Here is a 21803-nt window from a genome sequence, read left to right on the forward strand (position 1 = left end):
GAGGCTGTGGTTGCTGCTGCACGCAATGTTGATGGTGAACAGATCAAAACACTGACAGAATCCATGGATGGCAGGCTTTTGAGTGTCCTTGCAAAGAAAGGTGGCTATATTGGTCACTGATTTGTTTTTGTTTTGTTTTTGAATGTCAGAAATGTATATTTGTGAATGTTGAGATGTTATATTGGTTTCACTGGTAAAAATAAATAATTGAAATGGGTATATATTTGTTTTTTGTTAAGTTGCCTAATAATTATGCACAGTAATAGTCACCTGCACACACAGATATCCCCCTAAAATAGCTAAAACTAAAAACAAACTAAAAACTACTTCCAAAAATATTCAGCTTTGATATTAATGAGTTTTTTGGGTTCATTAAGAACATGGTTGTTGTTCAATAATAACATTAATCCTCAAAAATACAACTTGCCTAATAATTCTGCACTCCCTGTACGTTTAAATTTAAGTTGGAACATCTCCGCATTCTGCTTAAGGAGGTATTATCCACTCTGGATGATTGTGACAAGTTGGTCATCCCAGAGAAACTATGTAAAATGGACAAGTTCCTAGAGGTCCCGGGGCTCCCAGAAGCTTTTCCTATACCCAAGCGGGTGGCGGACATTGTAAATAAAGAATGGGAAAGGCCCGGTATTCCTTTCGTCCCTCCCCCCATATTTAAAAAATTGTTTCCTATGGTCGACCCCAGAAAGGACTTATGGCAGACAGTCCCCAAGGTCGAGGGAGCGGTTTCCACTTTAAACAAACGCACCACTATACCCATAGAAGATAGTTGTGCTTTCAAAGATCCTATGGATAAAAAATTAGAAGGTTTACTTAAAAAGATGTTTGTTCAGCAGGGTTACCTTCTACAACCAATTTCATGCGTTGTCCCTGTCACTACAGCCGCGTGTTTCTGGTTCGATGAGCTGGTAAAGGCGGTCGATAGTGATTCTCCTCCTTATGAGGAGATTATGGACAGAATCAATGCTCTCAAATTGGCTAATTCTTTCACCCTAGACGCCACTTTGCAATTGGCTAGGTTAGCGGCTAAGAATTCTGGGTTTGCTATTGTGGCGCGCAGAGCGCTTTGGTTGAAATCTTGGTCAGCTGATGCGTCTTCCAAGAACAAGCTACTTAACATTCCTTTCAAGGGGAAAACGCTGTTTGGCCCTGACTTGAAAGAGATTATCTCTGATATCACTGGGGGTAAGGGCCATGCCCTTCCTCAGGATCGGCCTTTCAAGGCCAAAAATAAACCTAATTTTCGTCCCTTTCGTAGAAACGGACCAGCCCAAAGTGCTACGTCCTCTAAGCAAGAGGGTAATACTTCTCAAGCCAAGCCAGCTTGGAGTCCAATGCAAGGCTGGAACAAGGGAAAGCAGGCCAAGAAACCTGCCACTGCTACCAAGACAGCATGAAATGTTGGCCCCCGATCCGGGACCGGATCTGGTGGGGGGCAGACTCTCTCTCTTCGCTCGGGCTTGGGCAAGAGATGTTCTGGATCCTTGGGCGCTAGAAATAGTCTCCCAAGGTTATCTTCTGGAATTCAAGGGGCTTCCCCCAAGGGGGAGGTTCCACAGGTCTCAGTTGTCTTCAGACCACATAAAAAGACAGGCATTCTTACGTTGTGTAGAAGACCTGTTAAAAATGGGAGTGATTCATCCTGTTCCATTAGGAGAACAAGGGATGGGGTTCTACTCCAATCTGTTCATAGTTCCCAAAAAAGAGGGAACGTTCAGACCAATCTTAGATCTCAAGATCTTAAACAAGTTTCTCAAGGTTCCATCGTTCAAAATGGAAACCATTCGAACAATTCTTCCTTCCATCCAGGAAGGTCAATTCATGACCACGGTGGATTTAAAGGATGCGTATCTACATATTCCTATCCACAAGGAACATCATCGGTTCCTAAGGTTCGCATTCCTGGACAAGCATTACCAGTTCGTGGCGCTTCCTTTCGGATTAGCCACTGCTCCAAGGATTTTCACAAAGGTACTAGGGTCCCTTCTAGCTGTGCTAAGACCAAGGGGCATTGCTGTAGTACCTTACTTGGACGACATTCTGATTCAAGCGTCGTCCCTTCCTCAAGCAAAGGCTCACACGGACATTGTCCTGGCCTTTCTCAGATCTCACAGATGGAAAGTGAACGTGGAAAAGAGTTCTCTATCTCCGTCAACAAGGGTTCCCTTCTTGGGGACAATAATAGACTCCTTAGAAATGAGGATTTTTCTGACAGAGGCCAGAAAAACAAAACTTCTAGACTCTTGTCGGATACTTCATTCCGTTCCTCTTCCTTCCATAGCGCAGTGCATGGAAGTGATAGGTTTGATGGTAGCGGCAATGGACATAGTTCCTTTTGCGCGCATTCATCTAAGACCATTACAACTGTGCATGCTCAGTCAGTGGAATGGGGACTATACAAACTTGTCTCCGAGGATACAAGTAAATCAGAGGACCAGAGACTCACTCCGTTGGTGGCTGTCCCTGGACAACCTGTCACAAGGGATGACCTTCCGCAGACCAGAGTGGGTCATTGTCACGACCGACGCCAGTCTGATGGGCTGGGGCGCGGTCTGGGGATCTCTGAAAGCTCAGGGTCTTTGGTCTCGGGAAGAATCTCTTCTACCGATAAATATTCTGGAACTGAGAGCGATATTCAATGCTCTCAAGGCTTGGCCTCAGCTAGCGAGGGCCAAGTTCATACGGTTTCAATCAGACAACATGACAACTGTTGCGTACATCAACCATCAGGGGGGAACAAGGAGTTCCCTGGTGATGGAAGAAGTGACCAAAATCATTCTATGGGCGGAGTCTCACTCCTGCCACCTGTCTGCTATCCACATCCCAGGAGTGGAAAATTGGGAAGCGGATTTTCTGAGTCGTCAGACATTGCATCCGGGGGAGTGGGAACTCCATCCGGAAATCTTTGCCCAAGTCACTCAACTGTGGGGCATTCCAGACATGGATCTGATGGCCTCTCGTCAGAACTTCAAAGTTCCTTGCTACGGGTCCAGATCCAGGGATCCCAAGGCGGCTCTAGTGGATGCACTAGTAGCACCTTGGACCTTCAAACTAGCTTATGTATTCCCGCCGTTTCCTCTCATCCCCAGGCTGGTAGCCAGGATCAATCAGGAAAGGGCGTCGGTGATCTTGATAGCTCCTGCGTGGCCACGCAGGACTTGGTATGCAGATCTGGTGAATATGTCATCGGCTCCACCATGGAAGCTACCTTTGAGACGAGACCTTCTTGTTCAAGGTCCGTTCGAACATCCGAATCTGGTCTCACTCCAGCTGACTGCTTGGAGATTGAACGCTTGATCTTATCGAAGCGAGGGTTCTCAGATTCTGTTATCGATACTCTTGTTCAGGCCAGAAAGCCTGTAACTAGAAAGATTTACCACAAAATTTGGAAAAAATATATCTGTTGGTGTGAATCTAAAGGATTCCCTTGGGACAAGGTTAAGATTCCTAAGATTCTATCCTTCCTTCAAGAAGGATTGGAAAAAGAATTATCTGCAAGTTCCCTGAAGGGACAGATTTCTGCCTTGTCTGTGTTACTTCACAAAAAGCTGGCAGCTGTGCCAGATGTTCAAGCCTTTGTTCAGGCTCTGGTTAGAATCAAGCCTGTTTACAAACCTTTGACTCCTCCTTGGAGTCTCAACTTAGTTCTTTCAGTTCTTCAGGGGGTTCCGTTTGAACCCTTACATTCCGTTGATATTAAGTTATTATCTTGGAAAGTTTTGTTTTTGGTTGCAATTTCTTCTGCTAGAAGAGTTTCAGAATTATCTGCTCTGCAGTGTTCTCCTCCTTATCTGGTGTTCCATGCAGATAAGGTGGTTTTACGTAATAAACCTGGTTTTCTTCCAAAAGTTGTTTCTAACAAAAACATTAACCAGGAGATTATCGTACCTTCTCTGTGTCCGAAACCAGTTTCGAAGAAGGAACGTTTGTTGCACAATTTGGATGTTGTTCGCGCTCTAAAATTCTATTTAGATGCTACAAAGGATTTTAGACAAACATCTTCCTTGTTTGTTGTTTATTCCGGTAAAAGGAGAGGTCAAAAAGCAACTTCTACCTCTCTCTCTTTTTGGATTAAAAGCATCATCAGATTGGCTTACGAGACTGCCGGACGGCAGCCTCCCGAAAGAATCACAGCTCATTCCACTAGGGCTGTGGCTTCCACATGGGCCTTCAAGAACGAGGCTTCTGTTGATCAGATATGTAGGGCAGCGACTTGGTCTTCACTGCACACTTTTACCAAATTTTACAAGTTTGATACTTTTGCTTCTTCTGAGGCTATTTTTGGGAGAAAGGTTTTGCAAGCCGTGGTGCCTTCCATCTAGGTGACCTGATTTGCTCCCTCCCATCATCCGTGTCCTAAAGCTTTGGTATTGGTTCCCACAAGTAAGGATGACGCCGTGGACCGGACACACCTATGTTGGAGAAAACAGAATTTATGTTTACCTGATAAATTACTTTCTCCAACGGTGTGTCCGGTCCACGGCCCGCCCTGGTTTTTTAATCAGGTCTGATAATTTATTTTCTTTAACTACAGTCACCACGGTTTCATATGGTTTCTCCTATGCAAATATTCCTCCTTAACGTCGGTCGAATGACTGGGGTAGGCGGAGCCTAGGAGGGATCATGTGACCAGCTTTGCTGGGCTCTTTGCCATTTCCTGTTGGGGAAGAGAATATCCCACAAGTAAGGATGACGCCGTGGACCGGACACACCGTTGGAGAAAGTAATTTATCAGGTAAACATAAATTCTGTTTTCAAGTGTTTAAACATTTGGCTATTATGACCCTTTAAAGGATAGTTTAAACCGCGTTGGATCACAGAGTGCAGAAGTGATGCTACATGCCCACACCGTTAGGAATATTTTTTTTTTTTATGTTGTCTTAAAGTATGAGGGAAAATGAAAATAAAAATGCATGGTTTCTATTATATAAATATAGATCTAGATCACTGGTTTTCAAACCTCTCCTCAGGCCTCCCCAATAGGCCAGGTTTTCAGGATTACCTTGGATGAGAGCAGGTAAAATAACCATGTTTACTAGTCAGCTGATTGTTTCCCCTGTGCTCTAGTTAAGATATCCTCAAAATGTGGCCTGTTACGGAGGCCCAAGGACAGGTTTGAAAACCAGTTATCTTGATATCTATCCTTCTCAAGTTCAAGTGTACCACGTCTTAAGCTCCCATAAAGGACACTCAGTCCTCCATCTGGTATGCTTTCCATGTGTTATGAAGAAAAAAAACTTACATTTAAAAAATAGCTATGCTTGCTTTAAAGGGACAGTCTACTCCCAAATTTTTATATTTTTGGAAAGATGGATAACGCCTTTACTACCCATTCCCCAGCTTTGCACAGCCAAAATAGTTGTATATTTAATATACTTTATAACCTTTAAGTCTCTAAGCCACTACAGACCACCTCTTCTCAGTGCATTCTTTTGATAGCTTTTCACATTGACACTGCTAGTTCACGTGTGCCTTGTAGATAACATTGTGGTCACTCCTGTTGAGTTATTCATGAGCCAGCACTAATTTTCTAAAATGCAAGTCTAAATAGCAGTGAGATAAGTGGGCAGTCTGCTGAGACTTAAATACAAGGTAATCGGGGGTAAAAAGTATAAATAGAAAAGTGTTGGTTATGCAAAACTAGGGAATGGGTAATAAAGTATGGAATAAAATTGCTGTCAAAAAAGCAAGCTTGTGTGATTCTATATCATTGTGACATACGAATACAAATCTAAATATGAGTGTGTGTGTGTGTATATGTATATGTATGTATATGTATGTATATATATGTATGTATGTATATGTATGTATATATATGTATGTATATATATGTATGTATATATATGTATGTATATATATGTATGTGTATATATGTATGTGTATATATGTATGTATATATATGTATGTATATATATGTATGTATATATATGTATGTGTATATATGTATATATGTATATATGTATATATGTATATATATATATGTATATATATATATATATATATATATTTTGTGTGAAAAAGAATACAAATCTCATTTGCAAATACAATTCCTTTGTTATTTAGAAGTACAATGTTTTATTTTTTTATTTCACTTGTTTTTTGGAACTACAATGATTTTTTTTCTTTTGGAAGAGTCCACGTCTTTCATTACTTTAGAGAATAAAGAACCTGGCCACCAGGAGGAGGCAAAGACACCCCAGCTAAAGGTTTAAATACCTCCCCCACTCCCCTCATCCCCCAGTCATTCTTTGCCTTTCATCAGAGGAGGATGGCAGAGAAGTGCTGAAGATTTGGAGTAGCCTCTTATGGAGGGTAGTACTCTTCGGAATGGGACTGGAATTTTAAGTAGTCCTGTCAGCCTCTCAGTGAAAGCCTGTGTGAAAGAGTTCAGAGATGCAGGTAGAGTCTTTCTGCAAAACCATCCCGACTCATATTAACAGCTCCAGAAACAATCAGCGTTGACTAGTTTCGCTGACTGCTTTCTGCACTCAAGTCCATGTCAGGAGCGTTTCTTCTACCTGTCACTCTTGAAGGGCCATGTTCCTCTTTCACGGCATAGATTCTGGTAAGATTGTTTCATTTTTTATACATAATGATGACACAGAAGACAGGGTCACAGTGTGGCGCCTTTTATCTTATGGATTCAAGGGTTAATATTCCTTGTAAGGGGATTATTGAACAGGGAGGTTTATACATATTATTTGTGTGATTGCTGCGTTATGTGCGAGATGAAGCTCTGGCAATGGTGGAACTTTTAGGTTGACTTCCGGGAGTGTTTGTGTGGAAGGTTTTGGTGCGTTTTCTCCTTAGTGCAGGGGCGGTCCTGCGAGGCATCCCATGTGACAGAGGTGGCAGTCTCCTCTTCCTTTGTTGATCTGTGGCACAGGAGACGAAGCGGGTTCTGTAGTCCGGGTCATAGGAGGTGGTGAGTGTCCCGGCCATTGAAATATAAAGGTACCTTTTTATTAAGTTAATCTAGTCCATAATAAAAGCGCAAGCTATGGAGGACTGACACTTTAGAGGGTACTCCCTCTTTAACAAAGTCTCATTCCTGTGTTTATTGTGAGGAAGTTCTTGTAGATCAGCCTGCTCAACTATGTTCCACATGGCTTGATAATGTTTTGACATCTAAAAATAAAGGGATGTCTAGTACTTCTGAGCCGTCCACCTCTGAGGGTTCCCCGTCCCGTGAGGTGTGTTCCCTGCTTTCATCTCAGAGTGCACATGCAGCGATTCAGGGTCCAACCATTACTCCTACGGGATAAATTTGTTCGCCGTCAGATTTTGCGGATCAACTGCAAACGGCAGTATCTTAAGTTCTGCTAAGCTCAAGCGTAGGGCGTATCATGACGGTCCGGCCCAGGGGTTGTCTACGCCTATGGAAATATCAGAGGCATTATACGATGACGAAGCCCACTCCGATTCTTCTGAGGAGGCTCCTTATGGGTCAGAGTCCGTGTCATCTCAACCTCTGGCTGCGGTTTAGCATAGATAATTTGCGCTTTTTGCTGAAGCAAGTGCTTGCTACTCTGGAGGTTCCGGAACCAAAGCTTCCGGAGGAACCTTAGATTCCTAAGCTTGATAAGGTATATGAGGACAGGGTTCCTATTAATGAATGGGAGCGATTAGGTTCTTCATTTTCCCCTGCTTTAAAGAGACAGTCTACACCAGAATTGTTGTTGTTTTAATAGATAAATAATCCCTCGTTTACCCATTCCCTAGTTTTGCACAGCCAACAGTTATATTTATATATTTTTTACCTCTGTGATTATCTTGTATCTAAGCCTCTGCAGACTGCCCCTTTATTTGTTCTTTTGACAGACTTGCAGTTTAGCCAATCAGTGATGGCTCCCAGGTAATTTCACGTGCACGAGCACAGTGTTATCTATATGAAAAACATGAACTAACACCCTCTAGTGGTGAAAAACCTGTTAAAATGGATTCTTAAGAGGCGGCCTTCAAGGTCTAAAAAATTAGCATATGAACCTCCTAAGTTAAGCTTTCAACTAAGAATACCAAGAGAACAAAGAAAATGTGGTGAAAAAAGTAAATTGGAAAATTGTTTAAAATTACATGCCCTATCTGAATCATCTTTTTTTTTTTGGACTAGACTGTCCCTTTAAGAAGCTGTTCCCTGTCCCGGACTATCAGCTCGAGCTGTGGGGGACTGTCTCTAAGGTGGATGGTGCTATTTCCACGCTCACGAAGCGGACAGCTATTCCTCTTGAGGATAGTTCGTCATTTAAACAGCCCATGGATAAAAAGTTGGAAAACATGTTAAGGAAGATCTTTCAGAAATGGGGTTTGTTTTTCAACCGGCAGCGGCTGTGCTGCGGTTGCCGGAGCAACAAATTGGTGTGAATCCCTGTGTGATATGGTCGAGAGGGAGACTTTCATTGACAAGATACAGAATAAGATTAAGGCGTCGAGGGTCGCCAATTCTTTCATTTGTGATGCCAATATGCAAATTATTCGCCTGAATGCAAAGGTTTCAGGATTCTCCTTTCTTTCATGTAATTAGCAAGAGTCCATGAGCTAGTGACGTATGGGATATACATTCCTACCAGGAGGGGCAAAGTTTCCCAAACCTTAAAATGCCTATAAATACACCCCTCACCACACCCACAATTCAGTTTTTACAAACTTTGCCTCCCGTGGAGGTGGTGAATTAAGTTTGTGCTAGATTCTACATTGATATGCGCTTCACAGCAGGCTGGAGCCCGGTTTTCCTCTCAGCGTGCAGTGAATGTCAGAGGGATGTGAAGAGAGTATTGCCTATTTGAATTCAATGGTCTCCTTCTACGGGATCTATTTCATAGGTTCTCTGTTATCGGTCGTAGAGATTCATCTCTTACCTCCCTTTTCAGATCGACGATATACTCTTATATATACCATTACCTCTGCTGATTCTCGTTTCAGTACTGGTTTGGCTATCTGCTATATGTAGATGAGTGTCCTGGGGTAAGTAAGTCTTATTTTTTGTGACACTCTAAGCTATGGTTGGGCACTTTATACGTAAAGTTCTAAATATATGTCTTTAAACTTATATTTGCCATGATTCAGGATAATCAGTATTCCTTCTTTCAGACTGTCAGTTTCATTATTTGGGAAAATGCATATGAATAAAATATTTTTTCTTACCTTAAAGAAATTTTCTAATTGACTTTTTTCCTTGCGGGCTGTTAGGCTCGCGGTGGCAGAAAATGCTTCAATTTATTGCGTCATTCTTGGCGCAAACTTTTTTGGCGCAAAATTTTGTCATTTCCGGCGCCATAGTTGACGCCGGAAGTTTACACGTGGTTGCGTCATTTGACGCATGTGTGTTACAGACGTTCTTTTGCGCCAAAAAATGTGGGCGTCATACTTGGGGCCAAAAAATGTGGGCGTCATACTTGGCGCCAAAAAATGTGGGCGCCATACTTGGCGCCACTTTTTTTCACATTATTTAAGTCTCACTTTTTTGTTGCTTCTGGTTGCTAGAGGCTTGTTTGTTTTGCATTTTTCCCCATTCCTGAAACTGTCATTTAAGGAATTTGATAATTTTGCTTTATATGTTGTTTTTTTCTATTACATATTGCAAGATTTTCCATAAATTATTCCTGGATCAGAACATACTGAGGGATTCCTGTTGACTAAGAAGTCCTACCAAAGCTAAGTTCATTTATTTTAAATGTTATGAATCTTTATCTTTAGCTATGGTTTGTAATAAGTTATCATGATAAACTTTTACATGCAGAATCCATTAGTATTTATGCTTTATGTATTGCTTTTCTTTTTACATCTTATGTACAAGATATACTTAGAAAATTTATAAGAATATTTTTCTGATTCTAGGTTAAGGCTTTGTCTGACTTTGCGCCTTCTATTAAAAATTTTTTAGGTCTTTTTCAAACTTCTTTTTGATGAAGTTTCAAATCACCAACAACATACTGAATTATCCTTCTCTGATTATGTTTTTTCTCTTTCAGAACTTTTCTTCATCAGATATTGACACTAACAAATCTACTTTTTTATTTTTTATTAGAGTACATTTGTTTTTTGTTGAAAAGGTGTTGATTATTTTGGATATTGAGGTAACTAGTTCTTTTTCAAAACTAGCTAACATTTTATTTCTGCTTATTTTATCTTCTGTGTCTTCAGAGGTTTTTTTCCATTCCTTCATACTAGGGAATGGAATAGGCTGACAATTTTCTTCAAAGGTTTTAAATTATATTCTTTGCCGGCAGTTAAATTAAATTTTGAGGGTTCTCCAATTTAATGGGGCTATCTCTACTCCTGCTAAATTATGCTATTGTTTCTATAGCAAAATAGTATTTATTTTCTTTTTAAATGGTTGTATCCTATTTAAGGAAATTTTTTTATTTTCAGGTACTTTTCTTGGACCTGTAATTTATTTGGATGATGTTGCTTTTGCTCCATTTTTTCTGTTTACTTTAAAGATCAAGTATCAGATTATGTATTATTTAGCATTGTTAAGGGACAAAGTCTACTGCTCATTTGAGGTTCAGACTGGGTGCTGTTGCATTTGTCTTGTTGTCTTGCATTTTTGTTTATGCAAGTCCGGTGTGTTCTGGTCCCTTAACTGGATTAACATGCTAATAATTTTATTTGTTTCTTCATTTTTATTGAATATTTTCATAAATGAGGTTTAATCTATGTCTTTAGCTGTTTTTAGCTAGAAGAAATTTTGTGATTTCTAAAAAATCCTTATTTCTCCAACATAGGTGTGTCCGGTCCACGGCGTCATCCTTACTTGTGGGATATTCTCTTCCCCAACAGGAAATGGCAAAGAGCCCAGCAAAGCTGGTCACATGATCCCTCCTAGGCTCCGCCTACCCCAGTCATTCTCTTTGCCGTTGTACAGGCAACATCTCCACGGAGATGGCTTAGAGTTTTTTAGTGTTTAACTGTAGTTTTTATTATTCAATCAAGAGTTTGTTATTTTAAAATAGTGCTGGTATGTACTATTTACTCAGAAACAGAAAAGAGATGAAGATTTCTGTTTGTATGAGGAAAATGATTTTAGCACCGTAACTAAAATCCATGGCTGTTCCACACAGGACTGTTGAGAGCAATTAACTTCAGTTGGGGGAACAGTGTGCAGTCTCTTACTGCTTGAGGTATGACACATTCTAACAAGACGATGTAATGCTGGAAGCTGTCATTTTCCCTATGGGATCCGGTAAGCCATGTTTATTAAGATAGTAAATAAGGGCTTCACAAGGGCTTATTAAGACTGTAGACTTTTTCTGGGCTAAATCGATTCATTATTAACACATATTTAGCCTTGAGGAATCATTTATTCTGGGTATTTTGATATGATTATATCGGCAGGCACTGTTTTAGACACCTTATTCTTTAGGGGCTTTCCCTAATCATAGTCAGAGCCTCATTTTCGCGCCGGTATGGCGCACTTGTTTTTGAGGACAGCATGGCATGCAGCTGCATGTGTGTGGAGCTCTGATACATAGAAAAGTCTTTCTGAAGGCATCATTTGGTATCGTATTCCCCTTTGGGCTTGGTTGGGTCTCAGCAAAGCAGATTCCAGGGACTGTAAAGGGGTTAAATATAAAAACGGCTCCGGTTCCGTTATTTTAAGGGTTAAAGCTTCCAAATTTGGTGTGCAATACTTTTAAGGCTTTAAGACACTGTGGTGAAATTTTGGTGAATTTTGAACAATTCCTTCATACTTTTTCGCAATTGCAATAATAAAGTGTGTTTAGTTTAAAATTTAAAGTGACAGTAACGGTTTTATTTTAAAACGTTTTTTGTGCTTTGTTATCAAGTTTATGCCTGTTTAACATGTCTGAACTACCAGATAGATTGTGTTCTGACTGTGGGGAAACCAAGGTTCCTTCTCATTTAACTATATGTATTTTATGTCATAAAAAAAAATTTAGTAAAAATGATGCCCAAGATGATTCCTCAAGTGAGGGGAGTAAGCATGGTACTGCATCATCCCCTCCTTCGTCTACACCAGTCTTGCCCATACAGGAGGCCCCTAGTACATCTAGTGCGCCAATATTCCTTACTATGCAACATTTAACGGCTGTAATGGATAATTCTATCAAAAACATTTTAGCCAATATGCCCACTTATCAGCGAAAGCGCGACTGCTCTGTTTTAGAATATGAGACTGCCGGACGGCAGCCTCCTGAAAGAATCACAGCTCACTCCACTAGGGCTGTGGCTTCCACATGGGCCTTCAAGAACGAGGCTTCTGTTGATCAGATATGTAAGGCAGCGACTTGGTCTTCACTGCACACTTTTTCTAAATTTTACAAATTTGATACTTTTGCTTCTTCTGAGGCTATTTTTGGGAGAAAGGTTTTGCAAGCCGTGGTGCCTTCCATTTAGGTGACCTGATTTGCTCCCTCCCTTCATCCGTGTCCTAAAGCTTTGGTATTGGTTCCCACAAGTAAGGATGACGCCGTGGACCGGACACACCTATGTTGGAGAAAACAGAATTTATGTTTACCTGATAAATTACTTTCTCCAACGGTGTGTCCGGTCCACGGCCCGCCCTGGTTTTTTTAATCAGGTCTGATAATTTATTTTCTTTAACTACAGTCACCACGGTAACATATGGTTTCTCCTATGCAAATATTCCTCCTTAACGTCGGTCGAATGACTGGGGTAGGCGGAGCCTAGGAGGGATCATGTGACCAGCTTTGCTGGGCTCTTTGCCATTTCCTGTTGGGGAAGAGAATATCCCACAAGTAAGGATGACGCCGTGGACCGGACACACCGTTGGAGAAAGTAATTTATCAGGTAAACATAAATTCTGTTTTCTTTTTTTCCAAGATAATCAATTATTTGATTCATATTGGATTCAATTCTTAACTGTTACTCTGGGCTTCAAGATTAAGTTCTTAGACTAAAACTTTAAGCTTATTTTAGTTTGGTTGTTCTTACTAAAGAACAAAATTCTAAATTCTTACCCAAGTAACATGTTTTTATTTAGAAGTTTTTTTTTGGTTCTATTCGGTCCAAAATTCTTAGATTTTGGGTACAAAATAAAATTTGAAGTAAAACAGTCTGTGAGAAGTCTTTTTCTCTCTATTATATTCCAGCTATTCCAGTAAGGCTAACACTTTCCTTAATGTGTTTCAGTCCCATATATTTTGGGTAATGTTGAAGTGTGGTTGATCACCTGTTGAGGATCAAGCGCTGCTCAGATCTGGAATCTTCTGGGGTATTTATTCCAGTTCCATTTTTAGGATCTGGGTTTTGGGGTTTTATTCAAACTATTCATTGTTCCAAAGATAGAAAATCTTTTTATTATATAAATGTACCATCTTTTAGATTGGTATTTATATGGTCTATTCTGACTTTTTTTGGTTAGTGATATCATTATTTGTTTTCATTAGATACGATAGATGCATATCTTCATTTCTGTTTTCATTCAGATTATTTTTATTTTCTGAGACTACGGAATCTCATATGATTCAATTTTGTTTTTTCAAGACATGGTTAGAGGATCTTTTTATCAAAAGCTCTTGATTCCTCACACAAGGGTCACCTTTTTTAGGTTTCCAGATAGATTGTGTCACTGTCTTTGTCTCTAACAGATAAGTGATTTTTTTCTTATTGGGTTCCGTCTGTCGGTACCTTCAGTCTCTATTTCCTTCAGTTGCTATATATGCATGGAAATTTAGGTCTTATGGCTGCAGCATTGGATTCATTTTCCTTTGCTCATTTTCATAGAAAACCTTTCCAGTTTTTTATGCTGCATAATGGTGCAGGGATTCTAGGATTTCACTTTTTAAACTTCGAATTCTATGTTTATCTATCTTTGATTCGGTGGTTAAGATCACCATCATTTAGTTCTACAGGTCTCTTTGATTCTTTCAACCTGGACCATGATCTCTATAGATGCGAGTCTTTTAGGTTGGGAGGCTGTCTGAGGTTCTCTGTCAGCACAAGGGGTTTGGAAATCTCAGGAGGCGAGATTACCATTTGATATTTTGGAACTCCGTGCATTCCCAGAGTTCTTCAGTTGGTTTCTTTTGAAGAAGAGACGTTTATTGTTTTTTTCAGACTTTATCACATCTGTGGTGTATGTCAATCATCAGGGTGTGACTATCAGTCTTTAGAAAGTATCTCGGATATTTGCTTGGGCTAAATCCAGCTCCTATCTAAATTCTGGGGTCCTTTTCCCAGGTATAGACGTTTGGGAAGCGGATTATCTCTGTTAATCAAGCTTTACATCCGGGAGAATGGTCTTTACCCAGATATGTTTTTCAATTTTTCAGATGTGAGGGCTTCCAGAAATAGATCTGTTGGCCTCTCGTCTTAACAAGGAATTTCCCAGGGGCCTATTTCAGGTCCGGGGATCCTCAGGCGGAAGTAGCGTATGCATTGACACTTCCTTGGAATTATCATTCTGTCTATATCTTCCGCCTCTAGTTCTTCAAAAATTCTAAAGGAGCATTCGTTTGTACTGCTGGTGGTTCCAGCATGGCCTCACAGGTTTTGGTATGTGGATCTCTTTCGGATGGCCAGTTTGACAACCTTGGACATTTCCGTTAAGACCAGACCTTTTATCTCAAGGCCCATTTTTCCATCAGGATCTCAAATAATTTAATTTGAAGATATGGAGATTGAACGTTTGATTCTTAGTCATAGAGGTTTCTCTGACTCAGTGATTAATACTATGTTACAGGTTTGTAAATCTGTCTCTAGAAAGATTTATTATCGAGTTTGGAAGACTTTCATTTCTTGGTGTTCTTCTCATAAATTCTTTTGGCATTCTTTTAGAATTCCTAGAATTTTACAATTTTTCAGGTTGGTTTTGTCTGCAAGTTATTTGAAAGGACAAATCTCTACTCTTTCTGTTCTTTTTCACAGAAAGATTGCTATTCATTCTGATATTCATTGTTTTGTACAGGCTTTGGTTTGTATCAAGCCTGTCATTAAGTCAATATCTCCTCCTTGGAGTCTCAATTTGGTACTGAGGGCTTTACAGGCTCCTCCGTTTGAACCTTTGCGTTCTCTGGACATTAAAATTACTTTCTTGGAAAGTATTGTTCCTTTTGGTTATCTCTTCTGCTAGAAGAGTTTCTGAGTTTTCTGCTCTTGTGGATCTCCTTTTCTGATTTTTCATCAGGGTAAGGCAGTGTTCCTTCCTGTTATTCGTTATTTTGTTCAGGCTTTGGTTCTTTTCAAACCTGTCATTAAGCCAATTTCTCCTCCTTGGAGTTTTAATTTGGTTCTAAAGGCTTTACAGGCTCTTCTATTTGAGCATATGTTTTCTCTAGACATTATTTACTTTCATGGAAAGTATTGTTCTTTTTAGACATCTCTTCAGCTAGAACAATTTTTAATTATCTGTTCTTGTGAGTCTCCTTTTTCTGATTTTTTTCATCAGGATAAGGTGGTTTTTGCTATCCTCATTTAAATTTTTACCTAAAGTTGTGATTTCTATCAACATTAGGGAGGAATTATTGTCTTTTACTAAGACTTCTTTGTTAAGATTCTTACATTCTTTGGATATGGTAAGAGTTTTGAAATCTTATGTTGAAGCTATTCAGATTTCAGATAGTCTTCTAGTCTATTTGTTATCTTTTCTGGTGTTAGGAAGGTCAAAAGGCTTCTGCCATTTATTTGGCATCTTGCTTAAACTTTTGATTCATCATGCTTATTTGGAGTCGGGTGGATTCCCGCCTCGGAGGATTATGGCTCATTCTACTAGGTAAGTTTCTACTTCCTGGGCTTTTTAAGAATGAAGCTTCTGTTGATCAGATTTGCAAAGCAATGACTTGGTCTTCTTTGCTTACTTTTACTATGTTCTACCATTTTGATGTTTTCTCTTTAGAAGCAGTTTTGGTAGAATGGTACTTCAGGCAGCTGTTTCAGTTTGATTCTTCTGCTTATATTTTCAGTTTTTTTCATTATAAAAATTAAATTTTTTTTTGATTTGGGTAGTGGATTAATTTTTCAGCGGAATTGGCTGTCTTTATTTTATCCCTCCCTCTCTAGTGACTCTTGCGTGGAAGTTCCACATCTTGGGTATTTATTATCCCATACGTCACTAGCTCATGGACTCTTGCTAATTACATGAAAGAAAACATAATTTATGTAAGAACTTACCTGATAAATTCATTTCTTTCATATTAGCAAGAGTCCATGAGGCCCACCCTTTTTTGTGGTGGTTATGATTTTTTGTATAAAGCACAATTATTCCAATTCCTTATTTTTTTGATGCTTTCGCTCCTTTTTTATCACCCCACTTCTTGGCTATTCGTTAAACTGAATTGTGGGTGTGGTGAGGGGTGTATTTATAGGCATTTTAAGGTTTGGGAAACTTTGCCCCTCCTGGTAGGAATGTATATCCCATACGTCACTAGCTCATGGACTCTTGCTAATATGAAAGAAATGAATTTATCAGGTAATTTCTTACATAAATTATGTTTTTTAGCTTGCATGCCTCTGTGGCTAAAGTCTTGGTTTGCGGACATGACCTCTATTAGGCCTTATCTTAAGGGGGGTATCACTTAGCAGTATTCTACACCTTCACCTGGAACTGAATGGGTTACCTGACGAGTGGTCTCGGGAACAGAAATCAGACACGCAGCAAGAAAAATCTAATCACTGTCTGTTTATTATAAGGCGTACAATACTTTTATAGACAATGGTTCTGCATATAGGGTTAAACAATGACGTACTCATAGTTACATCATCTTACACAGTATTGCTTAGAACAAAAGAAGCTTATTAAAATATAATTGAGTAAAAAGAATATTATTTTTAATAAGCGATGAGTGTTAGATAAAAGTATACCTGGACGCATCGCCCAGCACATAGCAAGGCCGTTGGACCAATTATTGAGATAACGTGTTAAGCTTAGAACATAAACATATTTTCTCACAACATAATAAGCTGTTATAATAAGCTTGTAATAAACCATTTTTAACCAAAATGGATGACTAAAGACAAAATGGCATCAGTATTGCTATACATATTCTAACAACCTCTAAGTCGAGACTGTTGTCTCTGCCTTTTCAAGGAAAGATTCTGTTCGGTCCAGGATTGGATTTGATCATATCCACAGTTACGGGAGGCAAGGGAGCTTTCCTTCCGCAGGATAAGAAGGCTAAGCCTAAAGGATCTATTTTTCGGCCCTTTCATGCAGACAAGGCCCAGTGCCAGCAGCCTGCTTCAAAAGCGGATCAGTCCAAGAGAATTTGGAAGCCTGCTCAGTCTTGGAACAAGTCCAAGCAGAACAAGAAGCCCACCAAGATAAAATTGGCATGAAGGGGTGGCCCCCCCGACTGGTCTCCGGACCAAGTAGGGGGCATATTGTCTCTTCTCCAAAGCCTGGTTGCAGAACATTCAGGACTCTTGGATTTTGGAGGTTGTCGCCCAGGATTACAGGATAGGATTCAGGGTCCATCTGCCCAGGGGCACATTTCTCCAGTCAACCCTGTCTTCAAGACCGGAAAAGAGAGAGGTCTTTCTAGAATGTGTGAGGGATCTCTCCTCGCTAGGTGTTATTGTACCAGTACCCCAAGTAGAAAGAGGTCTAGGTCGCTATTCAAATCTTTGTTGTTCCAATTCTGATTCTGGACCTAAAGTGTTTAAACAAGTTTCTGGCTGTTCCATCATTCAAAATGGAAACGATCAGATCGATTCTGCCCCTAGTTCAAGAGGGGCAGTTCATGACGACAATATACTTGAAGGATGCTTACCTTCATGTTCCAATTTACAGGGACCACTTCAAGTTCCTAAGATTTGCGTTTCTTGACCAACACTTCAAGTTTTTGGCTCTTCCTTTCGGTCTGGCGACGGCCCCGAGAGTCTTCACAGAGGTTCTGGGGGCGCTACTTGCAGTCGTCAGATCCAGGGGCATTGCTGTGACACCCTATTTGGACGACATCCTAGTCCAGGCGCCACCGTCCAGCCTCATTTGAGAACTTCTCTTTTCTTGCTTCAATCTCACGGTTGGAAGATCAACTCAGGAAAGAGTTCCCTGGTGCCCAGCAACAGGGTGGAGTTCCTGGGCACGATAATAGACTTTATATCCATGAAAATATTTCTCAGATTGACGCAGGAAGATTGCGTCCACCTGTCTTGCCCTTCAGTCCTCCTTAAGCCCTTCGGTGACTCAGTGTATGGAGATGATCGGGCTCATGGTCTCCAGCATAGACGCCATCCCTTTTGCCAGGTTCCATATCGGACCTCTTCAATTGTTTATGTTGCGACAGTGGAACTGCGATCATTCAGATCTATCACAGCGGATATCCATGGATGCTTGGACCAGGGACTCCCTCTCTTGGTGTATCCGTCCGGAGCATCTGTCCCTGGGGACATCCTTCTTGAGACCGTCCTGGGAGATTGTGACCACGGATGCAAGTCTCGCGGGGTGGGGAGCTGTTTGGGGTGGCACAAGGAAGATGGACCCGGGAGGAGTCTCTCCTTCCGATTAAATATTCTGGAACTTCAAACAATTTACAATGCTTTGAGGGCGTGGCCTCCTCTGGGGTCGTTCGGCTTCATCAGATTCCAGACCAACATTATCTCGGTGGCATACATCAACCATCAGGGGGGTACAAGGAGCTCCCTAGCAATGAGGGAGGTGCCTCTGATTTTGGAGTGGGCTGAGTCCCACAGCTGCTCGCTTTCAGTGATCCACATTCCAGGTGTGGACAACTGGGTAGCGGACTTTCTCAGTAGACAGTCCTTTCATCCGGGGGAATGGTCTCTTCATTCCGAAGTGTTTGTGGAGATTTGTCACAGATGGGGAATGCCGGAGATAGATCTCATGGCGTCCAGACTCAATTCTAAGTTACCCCGATACGGGTTGAGATCGAGGGTTCCCCAGGCAGAGCTGATAGATGCCTTAGCGGTGCCTTGAGGATTCAACCTAGTTTACATTTTTCCACCGTTACCACTTCTGCCTCGTGTAGTGGCACACATCAAACAGGAGCCAGCTTCGGCCATCCTGATTGCTCCATCGTGGCCGTGGAGGATGTGGTTTGCAGATCTGGTGGGGATGTCGTCCTCTTCGCCATGGAGGTTACCCTGTCGCAGGGATCTGCTGGAACAGGGTCCCTTTCAGCATCAAAATCTCGTTTCTCTGAGGCTGACTGCATGGAGATTGAACGCTTAGCCTTAGCCAACAGAGGTTTTTCTCTAAGTGTGATTGACACTCTTTAGTTCACGCAAGTAAGCCAGTCACTCGTCACATCTACCATAAGGTGTGGAGGACTTACTTGTCCTGGTGTGAGAAGCATTGATATCCTTGGCACAAGGTGAAAGTATCAAGGATTCTGTCCTTTCTCCAGGAGGGTTTGGATAGGGGTCTTGCCGCTAGTTCCTTAAAGAGACAGATTTCGGCTTTATCAGTGCTGTTGCACAGGATACTTGCTGAGCTTGCTGACATTCAATCTTTCGTTCAGGTTCTGTCTAGAATCAGGCCTGTCTTTAGGCACTCTGCTCCCCCATGTATCTTAAACTTAGTCCTTAAGGTATTACAGAGGGTTCCATTCGAGCCTATGCATTCCATTAACATTAAGATTCTGTCCTAGAAGGTTCTCTTCCTGTTGGCTATTGCATCGACACAGAGTATCTGAGCTTGCTGCCTTGCGATTCGAGCCTCCTTACCTGTTTTTTTTCATGCGGATAAGGCGGTTCTTCGCACCAGTTTGGGGTTTCTTCCCAAGGTGGTGTCTAACTGTAACATCAATCAGGAAATAATTGTTCCTTATTTGTGTCCTAATCCTTTTTCTTCTAAGGAGAGGTTACTTCATAATCTGGATGTGGTTCATGCCTTGAAGTTCTATCTTCAGGCTTCAAAGGATTTTAGACAGTCTACATCTCTTTGTAGTGTATGCCGGGAAGCTCAAGGGGCAGAGGGCCTCTTCTACTTTGTCTTTTTGGTTGAGGAGTTTGATTCATTTAGCCTATGAGACAGCGGGACATAAGCCTCCTCAGAGGATTACGGCTCATTCAACTAGAGCTGTGGCTTCTTCTTGGGCCTTCAAGAATGAGGCCTCTATGGAGCAGATTTGTAAGGTGGCTACCTGGTCCTCCTTACACACTTTTACAAAGTTTTACAAATTTGACGGTTTTGCTTCTGCGGAAGCTGTTTTTGGGAGAAAGGTCTTGCAGGCTGTGGTGCCCTCATTATAGGGTTTGCCTTTTACCCTCCCTGTTTCATTCAGTGTCTTCTAAAGCTTGGGTATATTTTTCCCAAAAGTAATGAATGAAGCCATGGACTCTCCTCCCCTTTAGATGTAAAACATAAATTATGCTTACTCCTCCCCACGATGGAAATAAAATTATCAGGTAAGCATAATTTATGTTTTTGCTAAAGGACTTGTGATGTTACAGCATTCACTTCACTAGTTTGCTTGGGAAGCAGTTGCTAGTAAGCTTTCAATTAAATGTGAAGAAAAGCTGTTAATATAAAGCTGTGATTAAATCATCAAAATCAATATTCCTTAGTACATTATTGTAGCATGCTACATTGAGTTTTTGCTGCTACCATGAAAACTAAAACATCAAAATTAATTTTCTTCTGTATAGTGTTGTATGAAGCAAATGAGAATAATCACTTATGGCATGTTAAGCCATGTTGTATGTTACATGATAAATGTTAAACAGTTTGAGATTTTGGTGCGCTGGGATTGTCAGCCATTTCTCCACATTTTATTGAAAGCAAGAGCAGCTACTTCCCAGGCCAACTACTGAAGTGTAACCAACCTGATGACAATACTCTGTCACCACTCAAGGGGGCGCTAATATACACAGAATATATATAGTGCTAGATCACTCCTATAATGTCAACAGATTACAAAATACAACAAAAATATAGTGTATATATAGTGTGATAAAATATACAAAATGATATAACTCATCAGTCCATAGGTGAATCAATCACTGAAAAAAGTGTTGTCCGTTTGGACTTGCTTCCAATGGTCTTTTATTCTTGAATTCACGGCAGCTCCTTCCCAAATAGAAGAGGTTAACTGAAATCTGTGATGGTATAAAACAAACACACAGAAGGGCGCCTCCTAGTGTAATAAAGTACAAATGGTGTACAAATATGTGATAACGGATGTTCAGGTACTCAAGTGTGGCAGCACTTACTCATGCTTAGTAGTGCATACTGGAATCTCACAGTGTCCCAGCTAACTGTTCTTTTCCCACAGGTTTCATTCTAGGCTGTAGTCTCCAACCGCAAACAAACATGGACAGGCTCTCAGTCAAGTGATAAATTTTAAAATCACTTTTATTAAAACAATGGTCTTTAAAAGCACAGTGTATACATATATCACTGTGTATTAAAATGCAACTAGTTTTTCAGCTAGCTTGCTGTTTCCTCAGGCACGAGTGAGTGCTGACACACTTGTGAGTACCTGAACATCCGTTATCACATATTTTTACACCATCTGTACTTTATTACACTAGGAGGCGCCCTTCTGTGTGTTTGTTTTATACCATCACAGATTCCAGTCAACTACTGAAGTGAATTCTGTGATTTATTTTTGACACATACTGGAAATGTAATTCTAAAAATAAGTTAAAAAATAATTGTATTTGATAATGTAGCTATGTATTAGTATGTCACAATTTATGTAAAAAGATAAGTATCACACACACTTGTCTTTTTGACATCAATCTTATTCCACCATAAAGGGATTATCTATCACTTTAAAAAAAATACTTTAAGTACACTGTCCCTTTAAGAGTGAGGGGTTAACAGGATTGAGAATGATTGGGCTTATATCTTTAGTTTACCATGTTATTGATAATGACAAGATCATATTATGAAATGCACA

At 40.6% G+C, this 21803-nt stretch overlaps 1 protein-coding gene across 4 annotated transcripts in view; it reads left to right on the forward strand.

The window, feature by feature from the left end:
- The window catches only part of MTUS1 (microtubule associated scaffold protein 1), a 938324-nt gene that overhangs the window by 369063 nt on the left and 547458 nt on the right, over window positions 1–21803 (forward strand). The window lies entirely within an intron of this gene.

The sequence above is a fragment of the Bombina bombina genome, chromosome 2 (assembly GCF_027579735.1).
Source record: "Bombina bombina isolate aBomBom1 chromosome 2, aBomBom1.pri, whole genome shotgun sequence".
Taxonomy (NCBI): domain Eukaryota; kingdom Metazoa; phylum Chordata; class Amphibia; order Anura; family Bombinatoridae; genus Bombina; species Bombina bombina.